General features: G+C 44.3%; 2 non-coding genes across 2 annotated transcripts; one reads left to right on the top strand and one right to left on the bottom strand.

Annotated features, from left to right (window-relative positions):
* Positions 1-16,984: 16,984 nt before the first annotated feature.
* On the bottom strand, positions 16,985-17,056 carry trnaa-ugc (transfer RNA alanine (anticodon UGC)). Its single transcript has one exon. It is a non-coding gene; the product is annotated as a tRNA-Ala (tRNA).
* A 3,941-nt stretch (positions 17,057-20,997) lies between these two features.
* Positions 20,998-21,079, top strand: trnas-uga (transfer RNA serine (anticodon UGA)). Its single transcript has one exon. It is a non-coding gene; the product is annotated as a tRNA-Ser (tRNA).
* The last annotated feature ends 444 nt before the right edge of the window (positions 21,080-21,523 follow it).

Below are 21,523 nucleotides of genomic sequence, written 5' to 3'. Positions count from 1 at the left end.
CAGTGCGGTATGGCGGTATTTGAAGAAGCAGGTGAGTGGGTAGTTGAACTGAACGAGACTTTGTATGAGCTAAATGGGAAGTATGCTTTAGAATTAATAAGTACGTTCAAAGATGGACGGGCAAGTAAGCGAGTGCATCCATGGTATGTTCCTGACGGGAAGGAAGTGACCAACCAAACTATCAGTATTGGGAACAGGGATACAACGACCCAGGCAATAGGCCAAATCAAACACCACCATGTCAAAGTGCACACGCCCGTAGCTCCTGTTGTGATCTCGACACCAACTACTAAATCACCTAAGATCGCCAATACCATAGGTGATGTAGCTATAAAGCCCACAAACATGCTTAAAACCACCTTGCCGTCAACTGTAAAAGTACCAGGTAAAGTAACACCCATAGCCACAGCCACACCGAAAGTAGTTAAACCGGTAGGGGTAGCTACCCCTAAGAACGTTCTTGTAGCCACGATCCCAGCAGAGATGAGTCCAGCTCCAACTCCAGCCAAAACTTCACCAGTCACAACCGCAATTCCGTCCGCAGCCACAATTTCATCAATTCCGTCCACAACTGAAGTTCCATCAACCGTGGCCCCTAGACAAACTGCAGCCATAACCTCATCAGGTAAAATCCTAACTTGGCCAGTAGTTGCTAAAACTAAGACCCTCACACTTTCAACCAAAGCTACATACAAGGCTATAACCACATCGAAGCCAACCATAACCAAATTTCTGACGGAGCTGACCGCAACTAAATCTCCAAAAGAGGTAGCTAAAATGACAACCATAGCAGAGCCAACTAAGACGTTAAGAGACACAATTTATACAGATTATGACGACTACAGTGAGTTTGAAGACCATCAGTGTACAGAAATAGCTAAACCCAGCCAGAGAAGTGTAAGATCATACGCTGATGAGCGCTGGGAAGCAGCCAGCCACAATAGGTGGTATCAATGGGCCATGTTCACTGTGAAACAAATGACCTCAACTGAGTGCATAATATGTTCTGAGGCACCCACAGCGCTTCCTACTGTGATACCTGAAAAATACACGCATGATGAATGCGCGACAGTTCAACAACATAAATGCAGGAGCGGAGAGTTTACCCCCAGATCTGATGTGGCAACCTTCTTCAGACTTCCAATGTGTGGTGTTAAGTGTAGACTCTTATACGGTTCTAGAGCTATTCACACTTACCTAGATACATGTGTAGACTGCACATTTAAACAAACGTGCGAGGAATTTTCAATCACAACATCCCAAAATGAGCCACCCACAAATTATAAAATAGATGAAATAGCGGAATATGAATGTTTTGCCAGTGGAGGATTCACTAACACGAAAGGAGGGATTCATGTGGGTAACACAGCAGTTAATTGGAAAGTAACATGGGTATTGTCTTGGTTTCCAGAGGCTAACATGAGTGATCCATTTGTAACTAGACCAGCGTGGTTTGAAAATCCCCAACCAATAAACCAAGCGTGTGAGAACATAACTATGACTTTGCCTACTGTGTACCTTCTAAGTAATCAAAATTTTCCTGTAGCTGATAGCTATTGGATGTGTGGAGATAACATTGTACGTAACACAATTCCACCACGGTGGATAGGACTCTGTACATTAGCGCGACTAAAATTACCAGCAGTTGTGATGTATGATGGTATAAATGATATCCTCGAAATTGAAGAGAAAATCGCTAAACTAAACAGACACAAAAGGCAGATCGACGATACTAACATATACACTGACGCTCTGGGTCTACCGGCCGGGATCCCAGATGAGTTTAAAGCCCAGGATGAGGTTAGAGCTGGACTGGAGTCTATACTTCCCTGGATCACCATCAATGAAGATGTTAAGTGGATAAATTACATTTACTACAATCGACAGAGGTTTGCTAACATAACGTCTGAAATACTCCATGCTTTTGGTAGTCAACTGCATGCAACTAGCATAATGACTCAGCAAAATAGACAGGTTCTAGATTGGTTGACAGCTGATAAAGGAGGAGTTTGTCAAATGTTTGGAAAATATTGTTGTACTTTTATCCCAAATCACACAGCTCCTGATGGAATATTTTCTGTTGCTATGGACAAGTTGACTAAACTTAAACTGGAGCTTAGAGAGAGTGCTGGAAAGGGGGGAAAGATATCATGGGATTGGTTAGACCAAATTTTAGGAAAATGGGGAGCCGTTTGGGCTAAGGCAGGACTCAGTGCCTTAATAGTCTTAATACTAGTTCTCTTTTTGACATGTTGCATCATCCCCATCGTGAAAAGACGCTGCACACGGGTTATGGACGAGCATATGATGATGACGGCTGGACTCCAACGGGCTCAAATGTTGAACATGATGACTCCCGTGCAAATGGCACAAATCTGCTAGAGGGAGGCTGAGGATGGGAGAATTCCGGACTTGTTTCCCAATCCTAACTTCTTACAGGACTCTAATGATGATGGACGGAGCACAGAGTGAGGTAAAATTAACTGTCGTTTGATTAAAGGAGTGAATCGCATAGGATGATGGACTGTGGATTTGAAGTCCATTGAAGAAGGAATCCCGTGGAGCAACGGATTGTGGACTCTTAATTTGGTATAATCACATACAGTGAGACATTATTTTGGTTGAATTATGCTTTTTTCTTTTTCTGCAGTCCTTTTATTTGCATTATCAGCACCACTCTCATAACTCATTAGTATTCAAGTTGGTTAATCATGTATGTGATATGTTTTGGTTTATGAATGTACACTGTGGTGATAAATCGCTTCTCGTAGAATTGTGAAGGTTCATGATGAAGGTCGCTAGCGGGGGGGCCGTAGAGGAATCTCCTGCTTAAAAACAGCCGGGCAGGTTTTCGCCTCTGCAAAATGTGAACCTAATAGGTGAATGGTAAAAACTTGTGCGTGTCTATTGTGAAGCGGAATATTTAATGTAAATATCAAATACGATATTTAAGGGGGGATTATGTAGGGGCGTGAGTTTATGTAAGACATACTGGTCTCCAAGTAAACAGGGTATTGCTAGTACAAGGTCTTAAGTTCAGGTCATATGAGGACGGGAGGACTGGATGTTCCAGTAAACCTGTACCCCAGTATCTTGCCAAACAGGATGCACCTTGCTGAAGAGAAGCACGTACACACGCATGAGTAATGACGTCAACAAAAGGTATAAAATGTGAATGCAAGTTGTAAGGAGGGTTCTGTCTGTATGTAAGATGTGAGGTGGTTGATCTGTGCATTAAACCCGCAAGAGGCTGTAAGATGATCCGTCGTTGAGTCTCGTTTGTCATCTCAACTTGAATGAGAGATCCAAGGTCAACTCCTACACAACCAAGCGTGAAAGTGAGCCTGCATTGTCTGATCTGGAGCTAACAGGGAATTAGCAAGTTAGCAACTGTTCTAGATTTGCTGCTGAGTTGAATTTGAATTTATTTGTTGAAAGGTTCCAGTTTCTATGAGGTCAGGGCAGATTGGTGTGGATCTAAAGGTCCCTGTTGATCCCAGGACATTGTTTTGACACATTTGAACATTTTCAAACCCTCGTTGCTCAGATTTTACATGAATTTGATCATGACTTTAGACAAATGTTCTGTTTATTAATTAAATAATCACTTCAGTTATGAATTTAGTGAGTCAACCAGACTTGGTCCATGACAAAAGTTAGTCTGGTTATTATTCAGTTTCCAGTCAGTAGGGACACACACACACACACACACACACACACACACAGCCTGTCTTCAGTATAAAATGGTCTGTCACGTTCTCTCACGTTGGAAGATTTCTCTGACTCCATTGTGAATAAAGAGATTCTTCATCTGCCACCTGAGTCTTGATCCACTGATTCCTCTGATCCACCTCTTTCTGCTCCAACAAGGCTGACATGGATCAGGTGGGTCCATGTCAGCCAATCAGGAGGTTTCTCCTCTCAGTTAATTTTCTTCATCCCAGTTTAGATTGATTCTTCTCAGCCTGATGAAGGAGCATCTGATCAGGTGTTTGACTGCTTGTTGGTTGTAATTCCATAGATTTTAATCTCAGATGTTATAGAATTAAGAATGCAATGGCAGTCCTGCCAAGTGACATCACTGACATGACAGGATGGCCCAGTCATGTGACTGAAGGAGCTGAGAGCTTCTACACATCATTGTTGATGGTGTCTTCCACCATAGTCAGCAGCCACAACTCCTCTCTCAACACCTGTCAGAGACCTGCTGGAGGCCCCACTGAGGTTTGAACTGGGATCACTGGATTCAGAGTCCAGAGTGCTCACCATTCCACCATGGAACCATCAAAGATGAAACGTGTGAGACAAACTATGGCACTAATGTATGAGGGACTACAGTGGTTTTCTGGATCTAATTTCCACAAACAAATGATGATTTGGGTAAAGGTCTTACAAAGTCTGACAAACATACCCTGATTTTTTCACAAACAAATTATGATTTTTAGACAGTGACACAGGGCTCTTATTTTGGAGGGCCATCAGGATGTGAAATATCCCAGACGTCTGAGATCAGAGTGTTCACTTTGATCTCAGGGTCCTGAATTTGGAGGTTCTTCCTTTGGTCTCCAAGTTCTAACTCCCATCTGACTGAATCCTTTTTTTAATGAACTCCTCAGACCCTGATGATGTCAGGAAGAAATCCAGACATTCAGTTCTCATCTCAGCTGTTCTGACTGAGACGTCAAGCAGTCAGGAAAAAAGTGTTACGACCCAAAGAGGGACCTTTACAGGAGCTAACAAAGTGTCTTTTTTCCTAAACTACTTGAGGAACTGGTTAAACCAGTAAAATATGCATTTGTGTGTGCAGACCAGTGGGGAGCCTGGGTGAGTGGAAGGATGTTTACCACCAACACAGAACCCAGACTTTAGTCATGTGATGAGATGGAGACTCTGATGATGAAGTTAATGGACAAAATGTGAATTGATGGATGAACACAAATGGGTTTTTGAACCAAATACATTTCTCCAGCAGACTTTGATCCAACATTTGTAGTTAGATTTTGGTGGCTGCTCCATGTTGGAGGAAACCAGGCGATGTTTGAACGTCACAGGGAAGCTCCTTTGCCTCTTCTGCTGCCAGTTCAACCACCCACTCCCATCAGTGGAGAGCAGCTTCAACTGGGTTTGGAATTTACCACTGTGGATGCATAGGAATGTGGAGAAAATGTCCTTTGTCAGAAGTGGGATTTGAACCCACGCCTCCAGGAGCGACTGCAACCTGAACGCAGCGCCTTAGACCGCTCGGCCATCCTGACAGAAACTGAAAGTTGCAGACTTCAATATTAAATGAATTCATTCACTGACAAAGTAGGATTTTTGTTAACATTAAACACACAGTCTGAGTTCATGGCAGGAAGACATGAGTGTGTGTGTGTGTGTGTGTGTGTGTGTGTGTGTGTGTGTGTGTGTGTGTGTGTCAAGTCACAACAAAAGTTCTCTGGCCCATAACCCAGACGTCGATGGATCGAAACCATCCTCTGCTAAAGGAACAAAATAAAATGAACCTGCATCTTTAGAAATGTGTGTCTGTTAAAAAGAGGTTCATAAGGATTTTGTCTTCCTCCACAATCACCAACCATTATGAGAGTTAACAACAGTCCACTTTCTGACTAAAGCAAAAGCAGACTTCAAAAGGTTTTTCTGATTCAACATAGCAGCTAAATTTCCATTTCCATTTCCTGAACAGGACAGGTTAAAAAAAAGGGAATGTCATGACTTCCTCTGTATGTTAGAATATGAACGACTAAAAATGTTCATGCCCAGTTTTAAGTTAGAATTGAATTGAAAATACAAAAATCTCAGTGTTGTAAACTGTTTCAAACAAATTCTACTGTTGAACAGTTCAAGTGTTTCTAATTCAGATTCAGATTCAGATGACTTTATTTATCCCCGAGGGGCAATTAAAGTACGGTACCACTGAGCATGACATTAAAAAACAATAGAAAAAAAGAGGGACATGACAGTGGGAATAAATCAGAGAATAAAAATAAGATTAAAGATAAAATACAATAAATATACTACATACAGTATGTACACAATGTAAAATGAAGAGTAAGGTGACTGGAGTGAGTGAATAAAGTGCAGACAATGTAAACAGTATAAACAGTGTAACAGTGAATGAAGCTGAATGTGCTCTCTTATACTTTCCTCTATTGTGTTTCTTTCATGTCCTCCTGAGATCAAAGACAGAATTCTAGGTACAAATAAATACACTATCAAAGCCCCCTGATGACATCATCATTAATTCTCTCTTTGATCTGGAGGCTCTTGCTTTAATCTTGGCTTTGAACTGACGAATGTTTCCTGACAGGTTGCTGTTTTCACTCCAGAGCAACCAGTAGTTGATCCTATCAGACCAGTCTGATGAACGAAGCTTTTCACTATCAGTGGAATCACTGGGGAAAGAGACTCCTCCTGTCAGATGAAGGCTTCACTGTGTTGAGGAGGGTTTGTTCAGATGATTCTAGAATAATATATCAAAACCTCATCATTGAACATGAACATTAATCACTAATGACTGTTTCAACTGAACCTACTGGATACTGTGGTGCCTGATGAGGAGACAACTTGGGTATAAAGTTTCAGAAGAGGGTTTTTGGAGGGAGATTTAGATGAGATGGTTTCCAAATCAAATCGGTTGTCACAAGGGAAAGTCTGCATTAAAACACTTATCAGTATCACTAAAGGAGGCAGAGGAGGAACAAAACATGTGGCACTCTGAGCAGGAGAGAGGAGAACAAGAGGGAGAAGCCATCGTTAGCTTAGAGTGGAGAATTTACAAGGCAGAAAGACTGTTGCTACAAGAATGGTGGTCTTTTAAACTTCAGCCAAATAAAGCAATTCGGTATTAATTTTTGGTGGGTAATTAGTCAACGAAATAAGGAATTAGCAGGGATGATCACACTTTAGCTAGCACAATGAAGCAAGGCTCTACGTTCAGCAACACAGAAAAAGGAGTTGAGGTCACACGCTTCCTGCAACCAAGGTCAAAAATCCAGGACGGACGAAGGGGAGGACGACAAGACAAAGACACAAGAAACAGAGATAATAACCATAAATTCCATAACAACCATAACAAATATAACCATACAGAACATATATAACTAATATAACAAGAAAAGCATTAAAAAATATGTCACCTCTGGTCAAATACCCTGATTTGCATTTGTGTCTCTCAGCATTTTCATTTTCATGTTAAAGCCTCCTCCAGAATGAGGGGAGGAGTCATGGGCAGTTTTCTGTGTTGTCTGCAAACTGAATTACAGGAAACCTGAACTTCCACTGTCAATGTATCCAACTGATTCATAATTTTTTGATCTATACATAGACAGCTTGTAGTTATTGCCCACACACACACACACACACACACACACACACACACACACACACACACACACACACACACACACACACACACACACACACACATTTTGTGAAACAACTCAGGAGTCATCAGGTGTTTTACTCAGAGGGATTCATTCATGATAAATGAGCATGGAGGAGACCCAGTAATCATCAACACAAGCGTCACATGTGCAGGTCACCACCCACTTTTATTGATTGGTTCTTGTAAGAATCACTCCTAACGCCATAGGGAGGTCATTTTTTGTCTGCCCTGTCTCAACTGTTGGAGCACAGCTACAGCCTGAACTCTGCCACTACCTTATCCCTCCCTACCAACGTCATACAGACCCACTATCTGGACTAGCCTGACCCCCCTGACCCTCAGTCACTCGTAGTGCCTCCCACCGGAGGGAATAGGAGCATCTGTGAGCTCTGACTGTTGGGATGCACATCCATGTGATGGAAGAGCTGTTTTAAACAGGGAATCATTTGACCTCGTGACCTGTGTGGGCAGGTACAGAGGGACGATTCCATCATGAAAAATAATATCACTAAACAAATGGGTCTTTAGCTTCTTTCTGAAGGCGTCTTCAGCGTCCTCATGTCCAGTGGGAGAGCGTTCCAGAGTCTAGGAGCTGCAACCTGGAAGGTTCACTCTCCTTAACTGAGGCTGAATCCCTGTGGTCAGGGAGGATAAGGGACCCCACAGGTGTCATTAAAGTGCTTTAGACTGCAAAGGACTCAGCTAATCAAGCTGGGATCAACTGCTGTGGTGATCAAGGTATCATCATATATAACAAACAAAGAAAACAAAGTTGAGGAAAAGCACACAAAGAAAGAACGATGAACATAAACAGAGCATCTTCTACACCAGATGTCACACGGCTCAGTAGACCTCTGGTTTGACCCGTAGCAGGTCCAGTCTCCAGGGTGCCCCCATCATTCTGCTTTTCAGTTGCAGGACATGCAGCAGAATCCCATCGCTCCTCTGCAGAGGAACATATGAGAGCGTCTGCTTGCTCTTCTCTGGCTGGACGTAGGGGAGAGTCTGCTTGCTCTTCTCTGGCTGGATGTAGGGGAGAGTCTGTTTGCTCTTCTCTGGCTGGACGTAGGGGAGAGTCTGCTTGCTCTTCTCTGGCTGGACGTAGGGGAGAGTCTGCTTGCTCTTCTCTGGCTGGACGTAGGGGAGAGTCTGTTTGCTCTTCAGAAGTTTGCTGGACCTTCACTTGAAGGTCATGATTTTCCTCTTTCAAACAGCTTTTTAAATCATGAAGATTTCCAAGGATTTCCCACTGAGCACTGTTCCTTTTCTTCTTTTGTATTCTCACTGCATATAGAAGACTCTGAACTTCACCGTTCAGACTGTCACTCTTTGTGGGGTCCTGGTCCTTCCTTGATTCAAGGTGGGCCAACTCTGCAGTGAAGGTCTCTGTCTCCTGAGATGCAGTAGAAACTCGTCTCCTCAAACATCCATTTTCTGCCTCTCTCTCCTCACTCTGGGATCTCAGCTGTTCAAGAGTCGTCTTCTTCTCAGTGAGTTCTTCTCTCATTTTGTTCTTCTCTGCCTGGATGGAGTTGAGCTCACACTTGAGGTCACACTTCTCCTTGCAAACCATCTTCACCTCAAGCTGAAGATTGTGGACTTGTGTGTTCAGGTCTCTGATCTGAGTCTGGTTCTCCTCCCTCACAGATTCAAGGTTGCCCACCATGGCAGACATGTTCTCTACCAGCTGATATGCAATAATCTTCTCTTGTCCAAGACTAGAAACCTGTCCCCACAAATTCTGATTTTCTGTCCATCTCTTGTCACACAGAGACTGAAGCTGATCAAGTGCACTTTTCTTCTCGTTCAGGTCTTCCTCAAGACATTTCATCTCCACCTGTTCACTCTCCCTCAGAGACTGAACGTGGGTCAGCTCTTTTCTGAGCTCATTGTTCTCTCCATCAACCTTCCTCCCCTCACGCTGAAGACTGTGGACTGTTGCGTTCAGATCTTCTATCTGAGTCTGGTTCTTGTCCTGGACCGTTTGGAGGTTGGCCACCACAGCAGTGAGGTTCTGCAGCTCCTGGATTGCTCTTTTATTCTCCCGTTCAAGAGTAGAAACTTGTTCCCTCAAATTCTGGTTTTCTGCCTGTGTGTTGTCACTCAGAGACTGAAGCTGCTCAAGTGCAGCTTTCTTCTCAGTCAGGTCCTCCTGCTCTGTCAGCCTTAGAGATGGAGGAGCAGGATCACATTGACCAGGATCATTCAGTGGATAAATACAGCTCTTACTGAGATCCACCAGATCTCTGAATGCTCCAACTATACAATCCAATGGAGTCATAGCCTTCTGTCCTGGGTTGATCTGAAGATCTTGAGCCAGACTAAATCTCCTGGAACTGTCAAGTGTTTAAAGACCAAAACTGCCCCATAAATGTGGTGTCTGGATTCTTTTCTATAATGTGACGGCAATGACAGTCCTGCAAAGTGACATCACTGACATGACTTGATGACATCAGTCACATGACTGGATGACTTCAGTCACATGACTGGGTCATCCAATCATGTGAATGGATGACAGTGTAGATGCCAACGTAGAGGTTGGGGAAATAGTCTCTGAGAATCCAGCTTGAACCCACACCCTCCTTGTTCTTCAAAAACCCAAACAGCGATCATCAGTCTCCCTCAAATCCTGTACTTGGGTTCAATGTTTCTGTTCCATTTTGCAGCAGTAGGTGTCGCTGTGATACCAGGTTCAGTTCAAGATTCCCAACTCCAGTTCATGTTGGTGACCTCAGTGGCAGGTAAAATGGTGCTTCAGTGGATCATGTGATCAACTCATGTGTGTCCTCACTGCTCCACAGGTCTGTCAAATGTTCTGTAAAAAGTTGGACCCAGCAGAGCTGCTAGATTAGGAGTTGATGGAGTCGTTGCAGATACCAGGGTCCAAAGTCCAGCTTGAACCTGGTTTGTGCAGTTCTTTGTCAAGCTAGCAGCCATTCTTTTCACTGCCAAGCTAAAGTGACTTCTGTCAACAAAGGTCAACATACAAAAGGATATTTCTACTGTCAGTTCAAGATTTTGATCAAACTCCTTTTTCAGAGCTGGAACCTTCCTCTTGCGTCAGCTTCCTGTTCCCATCTCTATGTTAACGGTCAGTTTTGAGCCACGTCTTCAATCAGCTGTCAAATAAACTAAAACAATTTTCTATCCTCCAAGTTGTTTCCATCTCTTGGTGACCTTGTTAGGCTTCCTTATCCATGGAAATATTGATTGATTGATTGATTGATTGATTGATTGTGTGTGTGTGTTTAGATGCATGTGTGACACTTCTGTGTGTTCTCTGCAGAAATGTTTCCTGCAGTTGAAGCACAATCCATTTGTCCTGCTGTCCTGACTGCTTGGGCAGTCCTGACCCTCTTTCTTTTGGAATCAGGTCCTGAGTGGGGTTGTGGCTGTGGCTGTTCTGGTTGGTGTTGAGGCAGGGCTGCTGAGGAGGATGCTGTTGCACTCTTGGTGGATGTGGGTCCACAACACAAATGCATTCTATGCAGACACATCAAGGATGGTCTTTGTTTGTTGTGTTGTTGTGCAGGTTGATGGGAGAACGAGGCTGATGGGAGTCCCTGAAGCTCCCATGACTGGGAGAGGAGCTGCTGGCAGTGTTGCTGACAGTGCACTTCTGACTTCAGGTTTGGCTCTGATTGTTGCTTTATCATCTTATTTTGATAACTGGTCCAGACAGACCCTCACTATTTGATCATTCATTGAAAAACATTTGTTGGTTTTATTTTGTTGAACTAGAGGTTCCTGACAAAGTCAAAAATCCTTGATACAATAAACAAATTGATGTGGTTCTTTGATGCATTTAGAACCTCCAACAGGTCACACAGGAGGAAGGTTAAATCATGTGACCATCATCATAACAGCTGCTGACCTTGTTTTAACTATTTGATGGCGCTAAATATTGCCAGCTTGCTAACATTAACTAGCTAATGTTGCTAGCTAGCTAATATTATTTTCTAACTTCAGGCCTAAATTTGGGATTGACTGTTAAAATTGTTCACCTCACCTTTGTAACACCAGGTTTTGTCTTGATGATGTCATTGTAACTGCCTTTCTGATTCTAAAATATAAATGCATCCAAGAATAAAAATGTAAAACTGCCCCTCCATGGAAACATCAAATTTAATATATTGACTTTAATGTCTGTCTTTGATCTCTAAACTCTGACTCTCCTGTCATTGGTGCTGACTGAATTCTACCACCTGACAGACTGGGAAGGCTCATATTAGTGATGGGATCCAGAAAGGAATGAAGGTCTATTTCAAAGTAACTTGTTATTTTGTTCTCGGTTGTCATGGTGACTCGTGGTATCAGGGCTACATTGATGATGTCATTTTGTCGTGGTTGTGCACGTGTGCCACTCAAAGTGAACACACTCACAGCTGATTGGACCAACTCAGATCAGCTGTTCTGAACCTGATACTCAGAGTTTCCATCTCAGTGTCAACTAAGGAGTGACTGAGGAGAAGAGTTTCAGAACAGCCACAGTTGGGGGACTTCCATCCAGCAGCCATTTTCTATCCCTGTAAGGGAGTGAAGGGATCTGGAGCTGCTGGGTTCAAGTGGATCCAGAACACAAGATGGAGGTCAGTCAGGACCCCAGAAGGAGACCAGCATCTGGAAGGTGGAGATGCTTTAATCTGACACCGTTGTGTCAACAGTTCTGAAATCTGAACAAAAGTGAACAGTAGTATTTCCACCTGCTACTCCTGCATGTATTCAAGTGAACAGGAACACAGATTCATGCTCAACTTCTCCTGTGTGTTCATCCACAGTCACTAAACAACAACAAACCAAACAAAGGGGTTTGCTAGTGTGGCTGCTGAGGTAGAAAGGCTCTGTACAAATTGAGTCCTTTTACCATTTCTAGCAGCGCTGTCGTCACTTCCTGTGACTGTGGGAGGGAAGGAGTCCCCCTGTTACTTCCTCTTCAACATGCCTTTAGCAGACCAACTCGCCGACCAGCACAGTGAGGTAGTGTGGCCGAGTGGTCCAAGGGGCTGGATTAAGGCTCCAGTCTCTGTGGAGGCGTGGGTTCAAATCCCACCACTGCCATCATGTCCCAGGTCACTAGAGAGGTGTGGCAGGTCTCTCTGTGCTGGAGGTGTTGGCTGCTTTTATCACTCTGGGAAGAAAATGTCCTGAACTTGAGGTGTTCTCCTCATCTTGAACTCTCCAAAACAACAATGTGCAGTGACGCTGAGCTGCCTTCAAGCCAACAACATGGGCACAGTGTACCCAGAGCATCAGGCTCCTCCCAGTATATGCAACACTGCCAGTGACCTCTGCTTCAGTGTAACGGTGACTCTCCAAACGGAAGCTGATCCAGGACCAGCTCAGGAGGAGCCATGGAGCAGACAGGCTCTCTGATTTAATGCTGCTGGATATTGAGAGGAACATCCCAGTTGACTCCAACAAGGCTGCTGATGTCTTCAAACCCAGGACCAGAAGAAGAGCCCTCCTCTGAGTCCACAGACCTGAGCATCGCTGCTCTGACTACCACGTTACCTCCTGGTTATCAAGGTGAAGTCAATAAAATAAATAATAATAATAATAATAGAAATAAATAATACTAAATCAAGGCCTGTTTAATAAATGGTGGAGCAGAGTGGTGCAGAGGCTGTGTGCTGGGCCCAGAACCCAGAGGTTGATGGATCAAAATCATCCTCTGCTAAAAGAAAGGAGCAAAATAAACCTGGTTGTTTTGAAATGTGGATCTGTTAAAAAGGGGTGGAAATCAGAATTCAAACCATTGTGAGAGTTAATAACATTCTACTTTTCCACTGAGGCAAAAGTAGACTTCAGAAGGTTTAAGTGATTCAACATAGCAGCTAAGTTTCCATTTCTATACTGATTGTCTGCAATGGTTCGTGGGGGTGGAGCCTATCACAGCTGACATCAGGTGAGGAGGGGGTTCACCCTTGATGGTTCGCCAGTCCATCCCAGGACCAACACACACAGACAGACAACCATTCACACTCACAGTCATTCAGAGTGTCCAGGTAACCACGACCCTCTTGATGTCTTTGGACTGTGGGAGGAAGCTGGAGAACTAGAGAGAACCCACACAGAGACAGGGAGAACCTGCAAGAGGGGTGGAGATCGATGAGTCCTGGAGACGGTTCAATAATGACCACAACTTTGGCACCAGGAAGACAGCAGGTGATGGCACCTGGGAGTTCAACAGACCTGATGATTGAACCACCAATCACAAGGATTTCAGCCTCCATTGTAAACAGAGAGTTTAGATGAGAGAGAACCTGCTGTCAGCCTCACCAGTCAGGGCAGTGGCAGAGGCAGCAGAGTTGAATGAAGCAGGATCACCTGGCAGGTCTCAGCTGGAGGTGATGTCATCACTGGCCTCAGTCCTCACCAGTGCTCTGCCTAGCAACAGGGACGATGGGGAGAAACCAGTAGAAGCACTCTGAGAGTTGGAGACAGCAGGAGGAGAGAGACCATGACAGAGTCACCCATGGGAAACTGTTGGATCCACTCAGGACCGGCTGGTCCAGAGAGGTCCAGGCACCCATAGCCACTGGATCAGTTTGATCTTTGAGCAGAGCAAAGTAGTTTGACACAGGAAGAAGGTCGTCTGGAGAGAAGAGAGGAAGAGAAATCTGTCTCCCTTCTTCTCAACGGACAAACACAGGAGAGGACGGACATCAGATGGACAGAGAGCAACACTGCTGGACTCTCAGAGCTGTGAGGGCGTCCAGCTGCAGCCAGGAGACAAACAGGGATGCTGCTTGAGGACATCATCCAGGAGGCTCTCCATGGTGTGGAGCTGGGGTCTCAGACTGGAAGCTCTGGCTGCTGAGTTGTCCAACCAGCCGTCACATCACCTCCTGAGCTCTTAGCCTCCTCTTGACCAGGTTCTGGATGCGGACTCAGCAGGAGACAGGAAAGTAATCAATGTTGAAGGAATTTCAAAGCATCCATCAACCTGCAGGACAAACTCCTTCACTGTGTGGGAGGTTCAGAGTCCCTGGTTTGATTGCAGCTTTCACCTGAGCAGGTGTTCATCCACATCTCAGTAACAGGGGACACTTTATCACAGCAGTGGAAAAACATCAGCATTCATCACCCAGCAGCTCCTCTGATCAACAGAACAAGTTCAAGTATTCTGAGAAGGAGGGTATGGATCCCTCTACCTCTCACATGCTAAGCTAGCACTCTACCATTGGAGCTAAGTCCCTGCTAATGAGCAGCAGATGATGGAGGTTGACCTTCATGCAGGGTTGGATGACCTTCACCAGTTGGAGCTTCTCTGGTTGACCAACATGTGGAATCTCTTTCAATACTCCAGTGGTGGTTTAAGTGGTGACAATATGGGTTAGTGACTGGGAGTGAGTGAGTGTGTGTGTGTGTGTGTGTGTGTGTGTGTGTGTGTGTGTATGTGTGTGTGTGTGTGTGTGTGTGTGTGTGTGTGAGAGAGTGTGTGTGTGTGTGTTTGTTTGTGTGTTTATATGCAGATTTTTCCCTGGAACAACGGTTTTTATTTGAAGCAAGAGCCTCCAGATCAAAGTCAGAATTGATGATGATGTCATCAGGGCTTTTATTGTTTATTTATTTGTACCTAGAATTCTGTCTTTGATCTCAGGAGGACATGAAAGGAACTCAACTTTAAAAAGTATATGAGAGCATTCAGCTTGGTTAGAAAACATTTTGACTGTTCAACAGTAGAATTTGTTAGAAACAGTTTCCAACACTTTGAATTAAATTGAAGATAAAAAAAACCCTTCCACACTTAAATCCTGTCTCTAACTTCAAACTGGGGATGAACATTTTTATAATCAATCTGTCTCGATGTGTTGGCCCTGCCATGGACTGGTGACCTGTCCAGGATAAACCCCGCCCCTCACCTGAAGGCTGCTGGGATAGGCACCACCCCCATGAACCATTGCAGATCATCAATAACCAAAGCTACTAAGGAGGATTACAGAGTTAAGGAGTCAGTGACTTAATAGAGTCTAACAAAGGGTTGAACCTGAATGAGACAGTCACCCTTCAGTCCTTTTCCCTGTTTGAGGACATCACCATTGTGGATACGGTTCCCCCTATTCCTTAAGATAGCCAACTGAATCCTTCGCTCTTTAGAGCCTTTTAGGAATGCAACTGCTCCAGCCACATCTGGCCTATCTTTATGTTTAGACTCTAAATGACGAGCCATTTTATGGTCAGGTTTTGAACAAAATGCACAATAAAATGTTTTATTGTACAATCAGCTGCCATCGTGTTTTTTTTAAGCATAGGGATGGTATCTCAGGTCCCAGGTGATTTTATGCATTCAGTGTGCTTGGGTGCTGTAAGGAAACTTCTGGACATTTGGCTTAGGGGGCCTCTCAAATTCCCTTTACCTGCCGGCCTTGTCAACCGGATGTCTGACTGTTTGACAGGTTTACGCAATCATACTCCTGTAGAATTTGCCAGGAAACCTGAACACTGAGGGAACTTGATAGGTGGAAAGCAACCGGATTTAGGATGTTTTTACTGAACATTGGGCCTGTCATTCTACCTTCATACCTGGACGCAAACATCTACAAAAATGTCATGCTGCTGTTTTCTGGCATTGCCATTGTAGTCAGCCAACACTCTCTTCATTGCACTGGCAGTATTCTGAGACATTGCAGCTGATGTTTGATACACTGGACCAGAGAGGAAGACCTGCTCAGCCTCCTGCATGGACCAATTCTGCAGCTCAGTGATGACCACTAGGGATTCAGCATTGAGTTCATTTTTAAACTTTTTGGAGGAAACAACTGTAAATTAACCAGCAGTTACTGGTGATGCTTCACAGTTTCCAAGCTCAAACGGCCTCCTGCTTGTTGGACTCACAATTTCCAAAAAATGTAGACATCAAAAGTCAAATCATGTTTTTGTTTGGTTTTGTGTTGTTTTGTTTTTTACTGGAGGAAAAATTCAAATTGTGATGATGTGTCTGACTTAGAAATTGAACCCCCCAAAAACCAAAAACTCTCCTTCTTCTTTGCCGTGATCTCTGAGCTGATCATGATTGCTCTCATCAAAAATCCTTGGCAGCCGACCAGTCACACACAGCCCCCCCCACACACACTGAGACATGCAGCAGCTCACAGTAACTGCCTCAGTCACACAGCTGATAGACTCCTTTCTATAACAAGATAAGCAGTAGAAAATAGATGGAAGTGATGATGAACTGATGAACAGGTGATTTGTCCAAAAGTCAACATCAGATTCATTTCCAATCTGTGGAAGCAGTTTCATCTTGAGGTTCCAGGTAAGAACAGCCAGCTGTGGGCTGACACACATCTCTTCAGGAGCACTTCTATGCTCCAAACTTGCCAGGTTGAATTGTGTCTGTATTCTGAGGGCAGCAGGAGGACGGAGGAGTGAGGACACACACATTTGGAACTGAGAGCAGCTGTGTGTGGGATTTCCCCTCCAAAGATAAAACCAGCTCCTTCATGCTGGCTATGAAGGCTCACAGTCACACTGACGCAGCTACAAATACTTTGATATGCAACAGACTGGTTTCTCTTCTGGTTGTTTGTTATCAACTGTTGTCACATTTATGGATCAATTTAGCTGATAAGATGAAGGCTCCAAAGGACCAGCTGGAGATGCCAGGGATTGAACCCGGGGCCTCATATATGCAAAGCATGCGCTCTACCACTGAGCTACATCCCCTCTGTTAGAGTCACTGTTTAACTGATGCAGCAAACACAAACACAGACACAACATTTTTATTCTTCATTTTAGGGATAAAAAGGAACTCAGCCTGTGATCTCAAAGGCTCTGTGATCTCAGGAGTTTCACTCTGATGTCAGCCCACACAGCCTTAGACCACAGAGGCAAGTCAGGCTCCAGGAAGCTGCAGCTGCTCCGTTCTCAGTCCAGTCCAGAGTGAAGGTTTCCCTCTCAGAATCTTTACAATCCAGCCCAGATCCTCACTGACTAGCAGGAGTCTTTGACCAGGAAATGAGAATTATATTGAACGTCTGCTCATCCTCAGAATGAAGTAAAAGTATTTGTGTTCCTAAAATAATGTCCAGATGCAAAGATCAATTATTAAAATTGATTGGCTCTAAACGGACCCATCATCACTATACAGTTGCAAACTGAGGACTGGAATATTTAGAAATCCACAGACGCTCATAACAACTGGTAGTACAAGTACACAGTAGAGACGACTGTAGGAAGTAGCAGTTGTGAGCCTGGAAGAAAATGCCCCCATCACATTGTCAGTGTTTCAGTGACTGGCATTGTGAAGAGACTGAGACAAAGTCACGTTATGAATGGAGGGCTGAGTTGGAGCAGAGGGGGGCAGGATCCTGGGGGTGGACTGTCTTTAGGAGGCTGAGGTGTCTGGTGGTCTTGGTGGACCCTCTGTATCTCAAGCTGAGACAACAGAGTCCTGTGTTCTTGAGTCATTGTCTATAGTCTCTGTTGTTGGAGAGCTCAGTGTGGTCCCTGATGGTCTAGTGGCTAGGATTCGGCGCTCTCACCGCCGCTGCCCGGGTTCGATTCCTGGTTAAGGAATGAGTTTCTCATTCAGGTTCAACCCTTTGTTAGACTCTATTAAGTCACTTACTCCTGCAAGGACAAACTCTGTAAAATATATCCATGGTGAGGCCTCCCTCAGGAACTAGAACACCAAAGATGAACTGCACTTCATCCGTGAAGCTCAGTTGTGTTGGTGTTCTATGAAGTACTGCCTTCAGAAAGGCACCAAGGATGTCCTGTTGGTCCTCACTGTCCAGGTAGACAGTCTCAGGAAGAGGATCACACATCTAAAATACAGTACAAATACATCCATCCATAGTCTTCCGCTTGTTCCTACACATTAAGGGTCACTGGGGGGTGGAGCCTATCCCAGCGTCAACGGGCGAGAGGCGGGGTTCACCCTGGACAGGTCGCCAGTCCATCGCAGGGCCAACACATAGAGACAGACAACCATTCACACTCACAGTCACACCTACTATCAATTTAGAGTAGTCAAAGTACAAATACATATTTATTTTTAAGAATCAACGTATTACAAGTACTTTCAGGAAAAAACTAACCAAAATGTTCTTAAAAAAACAAAACAAAAATGTTCTTAGCAAAAACCTCTTCACCGTTTGTGTACCGCACATCTGTAAAGTGAGTGTGTGAGAGTGTGTGAGCGTAAGTGTGTAACAGTCAGTGAGCGTGACAAGAACTCCTGAAACGCTTCATCAAAGTGCTTTCAAATCTTGTTCAACTGCAACATTCATCCATTCAAACCTGACCTCATCGGTTTGGCATTGTGAAGTTTGTCACTTCAAATCTTCATTCAAGACAATTTCACCTTTAATGCGTGGACTTTGGGGGACAGTTGAAGTCCATCCAGATCCAAGAGAAGTTTTTGAAACACTTCAGAAGTGTAGCACAGTCATGGGGGACATGCAAGGTTGAGGGCACCCATCAGTCCCATTAGCAGTGTACGGACCTGGGCAGCATTCCTGCATGTAGGCAAAGTCAGAGTAGTCAAAATAGTACATCCAACTCTGTAGCGCCACCTAAGTAGAATACCAATGTTTGAGATCCTGCTTGTTCAGCATGAATGTTCCAGCAGTGGTCACCTACCTGTGTACTTTCCAACAGTCACCAGTCGCTCTTGGTGCCACCCCTGCTTGCGCCAGTGTCTCCAACAGTGTCTCCAACAGTGTCTCAGCAGTGCCCGTGATCTTAGCAGGACTGATGAGCCTGTGGTTCAGGAACAGGTCCTTTCTAATTGTGCAGATGAGGTTTCTGTTCCAAAGCCTGGATCGTATGTTTTCATGATCTCTTTCAAAATAGTCATCAGGTATTTCCTCCCCACGTGTGGTTGCTCTCACATGAATGCTTCATCACCAGTCATCAGTCCACTGTGTGTTCATGGCAGCATTGAGCAGCAGTCAGACAACAGTTCTTAGACGCTCCATGAGTTTGGCTGAAAGTTCCCGATCCATGAACCCGTCTTCATGATCCAGGTATGGTCCTGCACACCCTGAAGCTTCCTCTGGTGGAGATTCCAGCTGCCTGGCCTCCATCTCTGAATACACTCGCTGGCCCTCAGCTTGTTTTGTTCCATACAGTCAAAAAGAAGCAGAAATAACATCACCATTGAACAGAGGTCAAACAGCCAGAGCAGCTCAAAGGCAGGGATGGGGTTCCTCACCCCTCCTCCCCTAAAACAAAAGGCACGCGGTCAATATGGGTGTTTGAAAGCAAAGGTCATGGGCTAGAAGTTTTAGTTGTTTACTCAATCAAATATTTATTTTTTAATGATATGATCATACAGAGAGGCTCACCGGACTTTTCCTCAACAAAAAAAGGTTTCAAATGTTGAAAAGCACACCAGTAATTTATCATTGCATCAGTTAAAGACAACAATACATAAAGAAATTGCTTACCGTTGCAATCGGCCATTTTCCAAAAAACAAAGACTTCTCTCCTGGTGAAAAGAAATGAAGAGTCGTACGGTCCTCTGAGGTCCTGTTGTGTCTTTTGGTCAGAGACAAACAAAGTGTGTGCCAAGTCGGCTGTGATGAATCTCCCAGTAAACCAGGGGTTGGGTTCCCCACACCTTCCTCCCCTCAAACAGAAGGCCAGACGTGTGACTTGGAACACCAAACAGGACCAATGGTCTGTTTGAGGCTTGAGGGAGGACATGTCTGTCTTCTTGCAGTAGTTACTTTCCCTGGTGAGTAGTTACTTTCAGAGTGGAGGAACTCAGGTACTATCTCAGTTACATTTTGGCAGAAGTAACTAGTAACTATAACTACCTACTTTTGCAAAGTCCCGTGCCAGACACTGAACATGAGACACTTGCGGTCTCTTGGTGTGACAATCAGCCGCTCTGTGACAGCAGTGGAGACACCAGCAGACAGGGCGGAACCAACTGGAGCAGAGGAGGAGGAAGTAGCCCCACTAGAGCCCTCCCTCCCTCTCATTCTTTCTCTCTCTCTCTCTCTTTTGTCTTTTCTTCTATTTATTTGCCTTCTGCTGTCTGTCCTTTCCTGCTCTCGTTTAAAAACCAGCCGCAGCAGACGTCCGTTCCCATGATGAAAATTATTATAAAAGATAGATTTGTTTTCCTCTTAAGTTTAGAAGCATTTTCAGATTCATGAAAAGATCATCAATCAGTGTCGTATTTCAGACAGACTTCTGGTCCGTGAGGACGAGGAATCCAGCACAGATCCACAGAACTCCAACTGCCATCTTTGATGATTCCGTCTCAGTCTGTAGGGTGGAGAGATCCTCCTGAGTCAACGAGCCCTTTTAGGATCCACCTCCATTTATGGATGGAATTTATACAGCATCCACTCACCAGTGGCGTCTGATATTCAACAATAAAGATTCCCAAGTCACCGTCCAACACTGGCTGGAGCAGCAGAGCTGGCAAAATGTCATCTTTTCTGTCATTGTTTCAAAATGTCCTCACTAAGATGGTTATTAATTCCTCATTCTCAGCTGCTGCAGCCTTTAAAGAAAACCTTTGACTGGTGGCTCTAACAAAGATCAGATGTTGTCTCCTCTAGAACATCAAAACGATAATAATAAAGATAAGAATAAAGATAATTTGGTGAATTTCAGTCTCCTACAAATGTGTGTGTGTGAATGTGGTTGTTGTGGCCGAGTGGTGAAGGCGATGGACTTGAAATCCATTGGGGTCTCCCTGCGTAGGTTGGAGTCCCGCCAACAATGTTCAACTGTTGATGGTCCATATCAGACCTCTTCCCCTACTTTGTGCTCCAGTTGTCTCCTCATCAGGCACCACAGGATCCAGGAGTCAAAGCAAATCATTAGTGACTTTAAAAATGGCCATCAAACACAAAATAAAGCTTGGAATAAGTTTCGAATTTAATTTTATGTTGACATGTTTCATCCATTTCACCACTGTCCTTCATCACAGCATTTAACATCAGGACTGCTCCCAGATCAGCTCCATGATCAGAGATCAAAGACTGAAGCAGGAGATCAAAGACTGAATTCAGAGATCAAACACAGAATTCAGAGATCAAACACAGAATTCAGAGTTCAAACACAGAATTCAGAGATCAAAGACATAACCTTGGAGGCTAAACCCCCCCAACAGTTTCCATTTCAGTCAAATCAGTTTTATTTTTTTAGCGCCAAATCACAACAAAA

This window comes from Aulostomus chinensis, chromosome 1 (assembly GCF_037954235.1).
Source record: "Aulostomus chinensis isolate RoL2024-O1b breed Wild chromosome 1, RoL_Achi_v1.0, whole genome shotgun sequence".
NCBI lineage: Eukaryota > Metazoa > Chordata > Actinopteri > Syngnathiformes > Aulostomidae > Aulostomus > Aulostomus chinensis.
The sequence above is the reverse complement of the archived record's forward strand: the minus strand, read 5'-3'. Positions and strand labels throughout refer to the sequence as shown.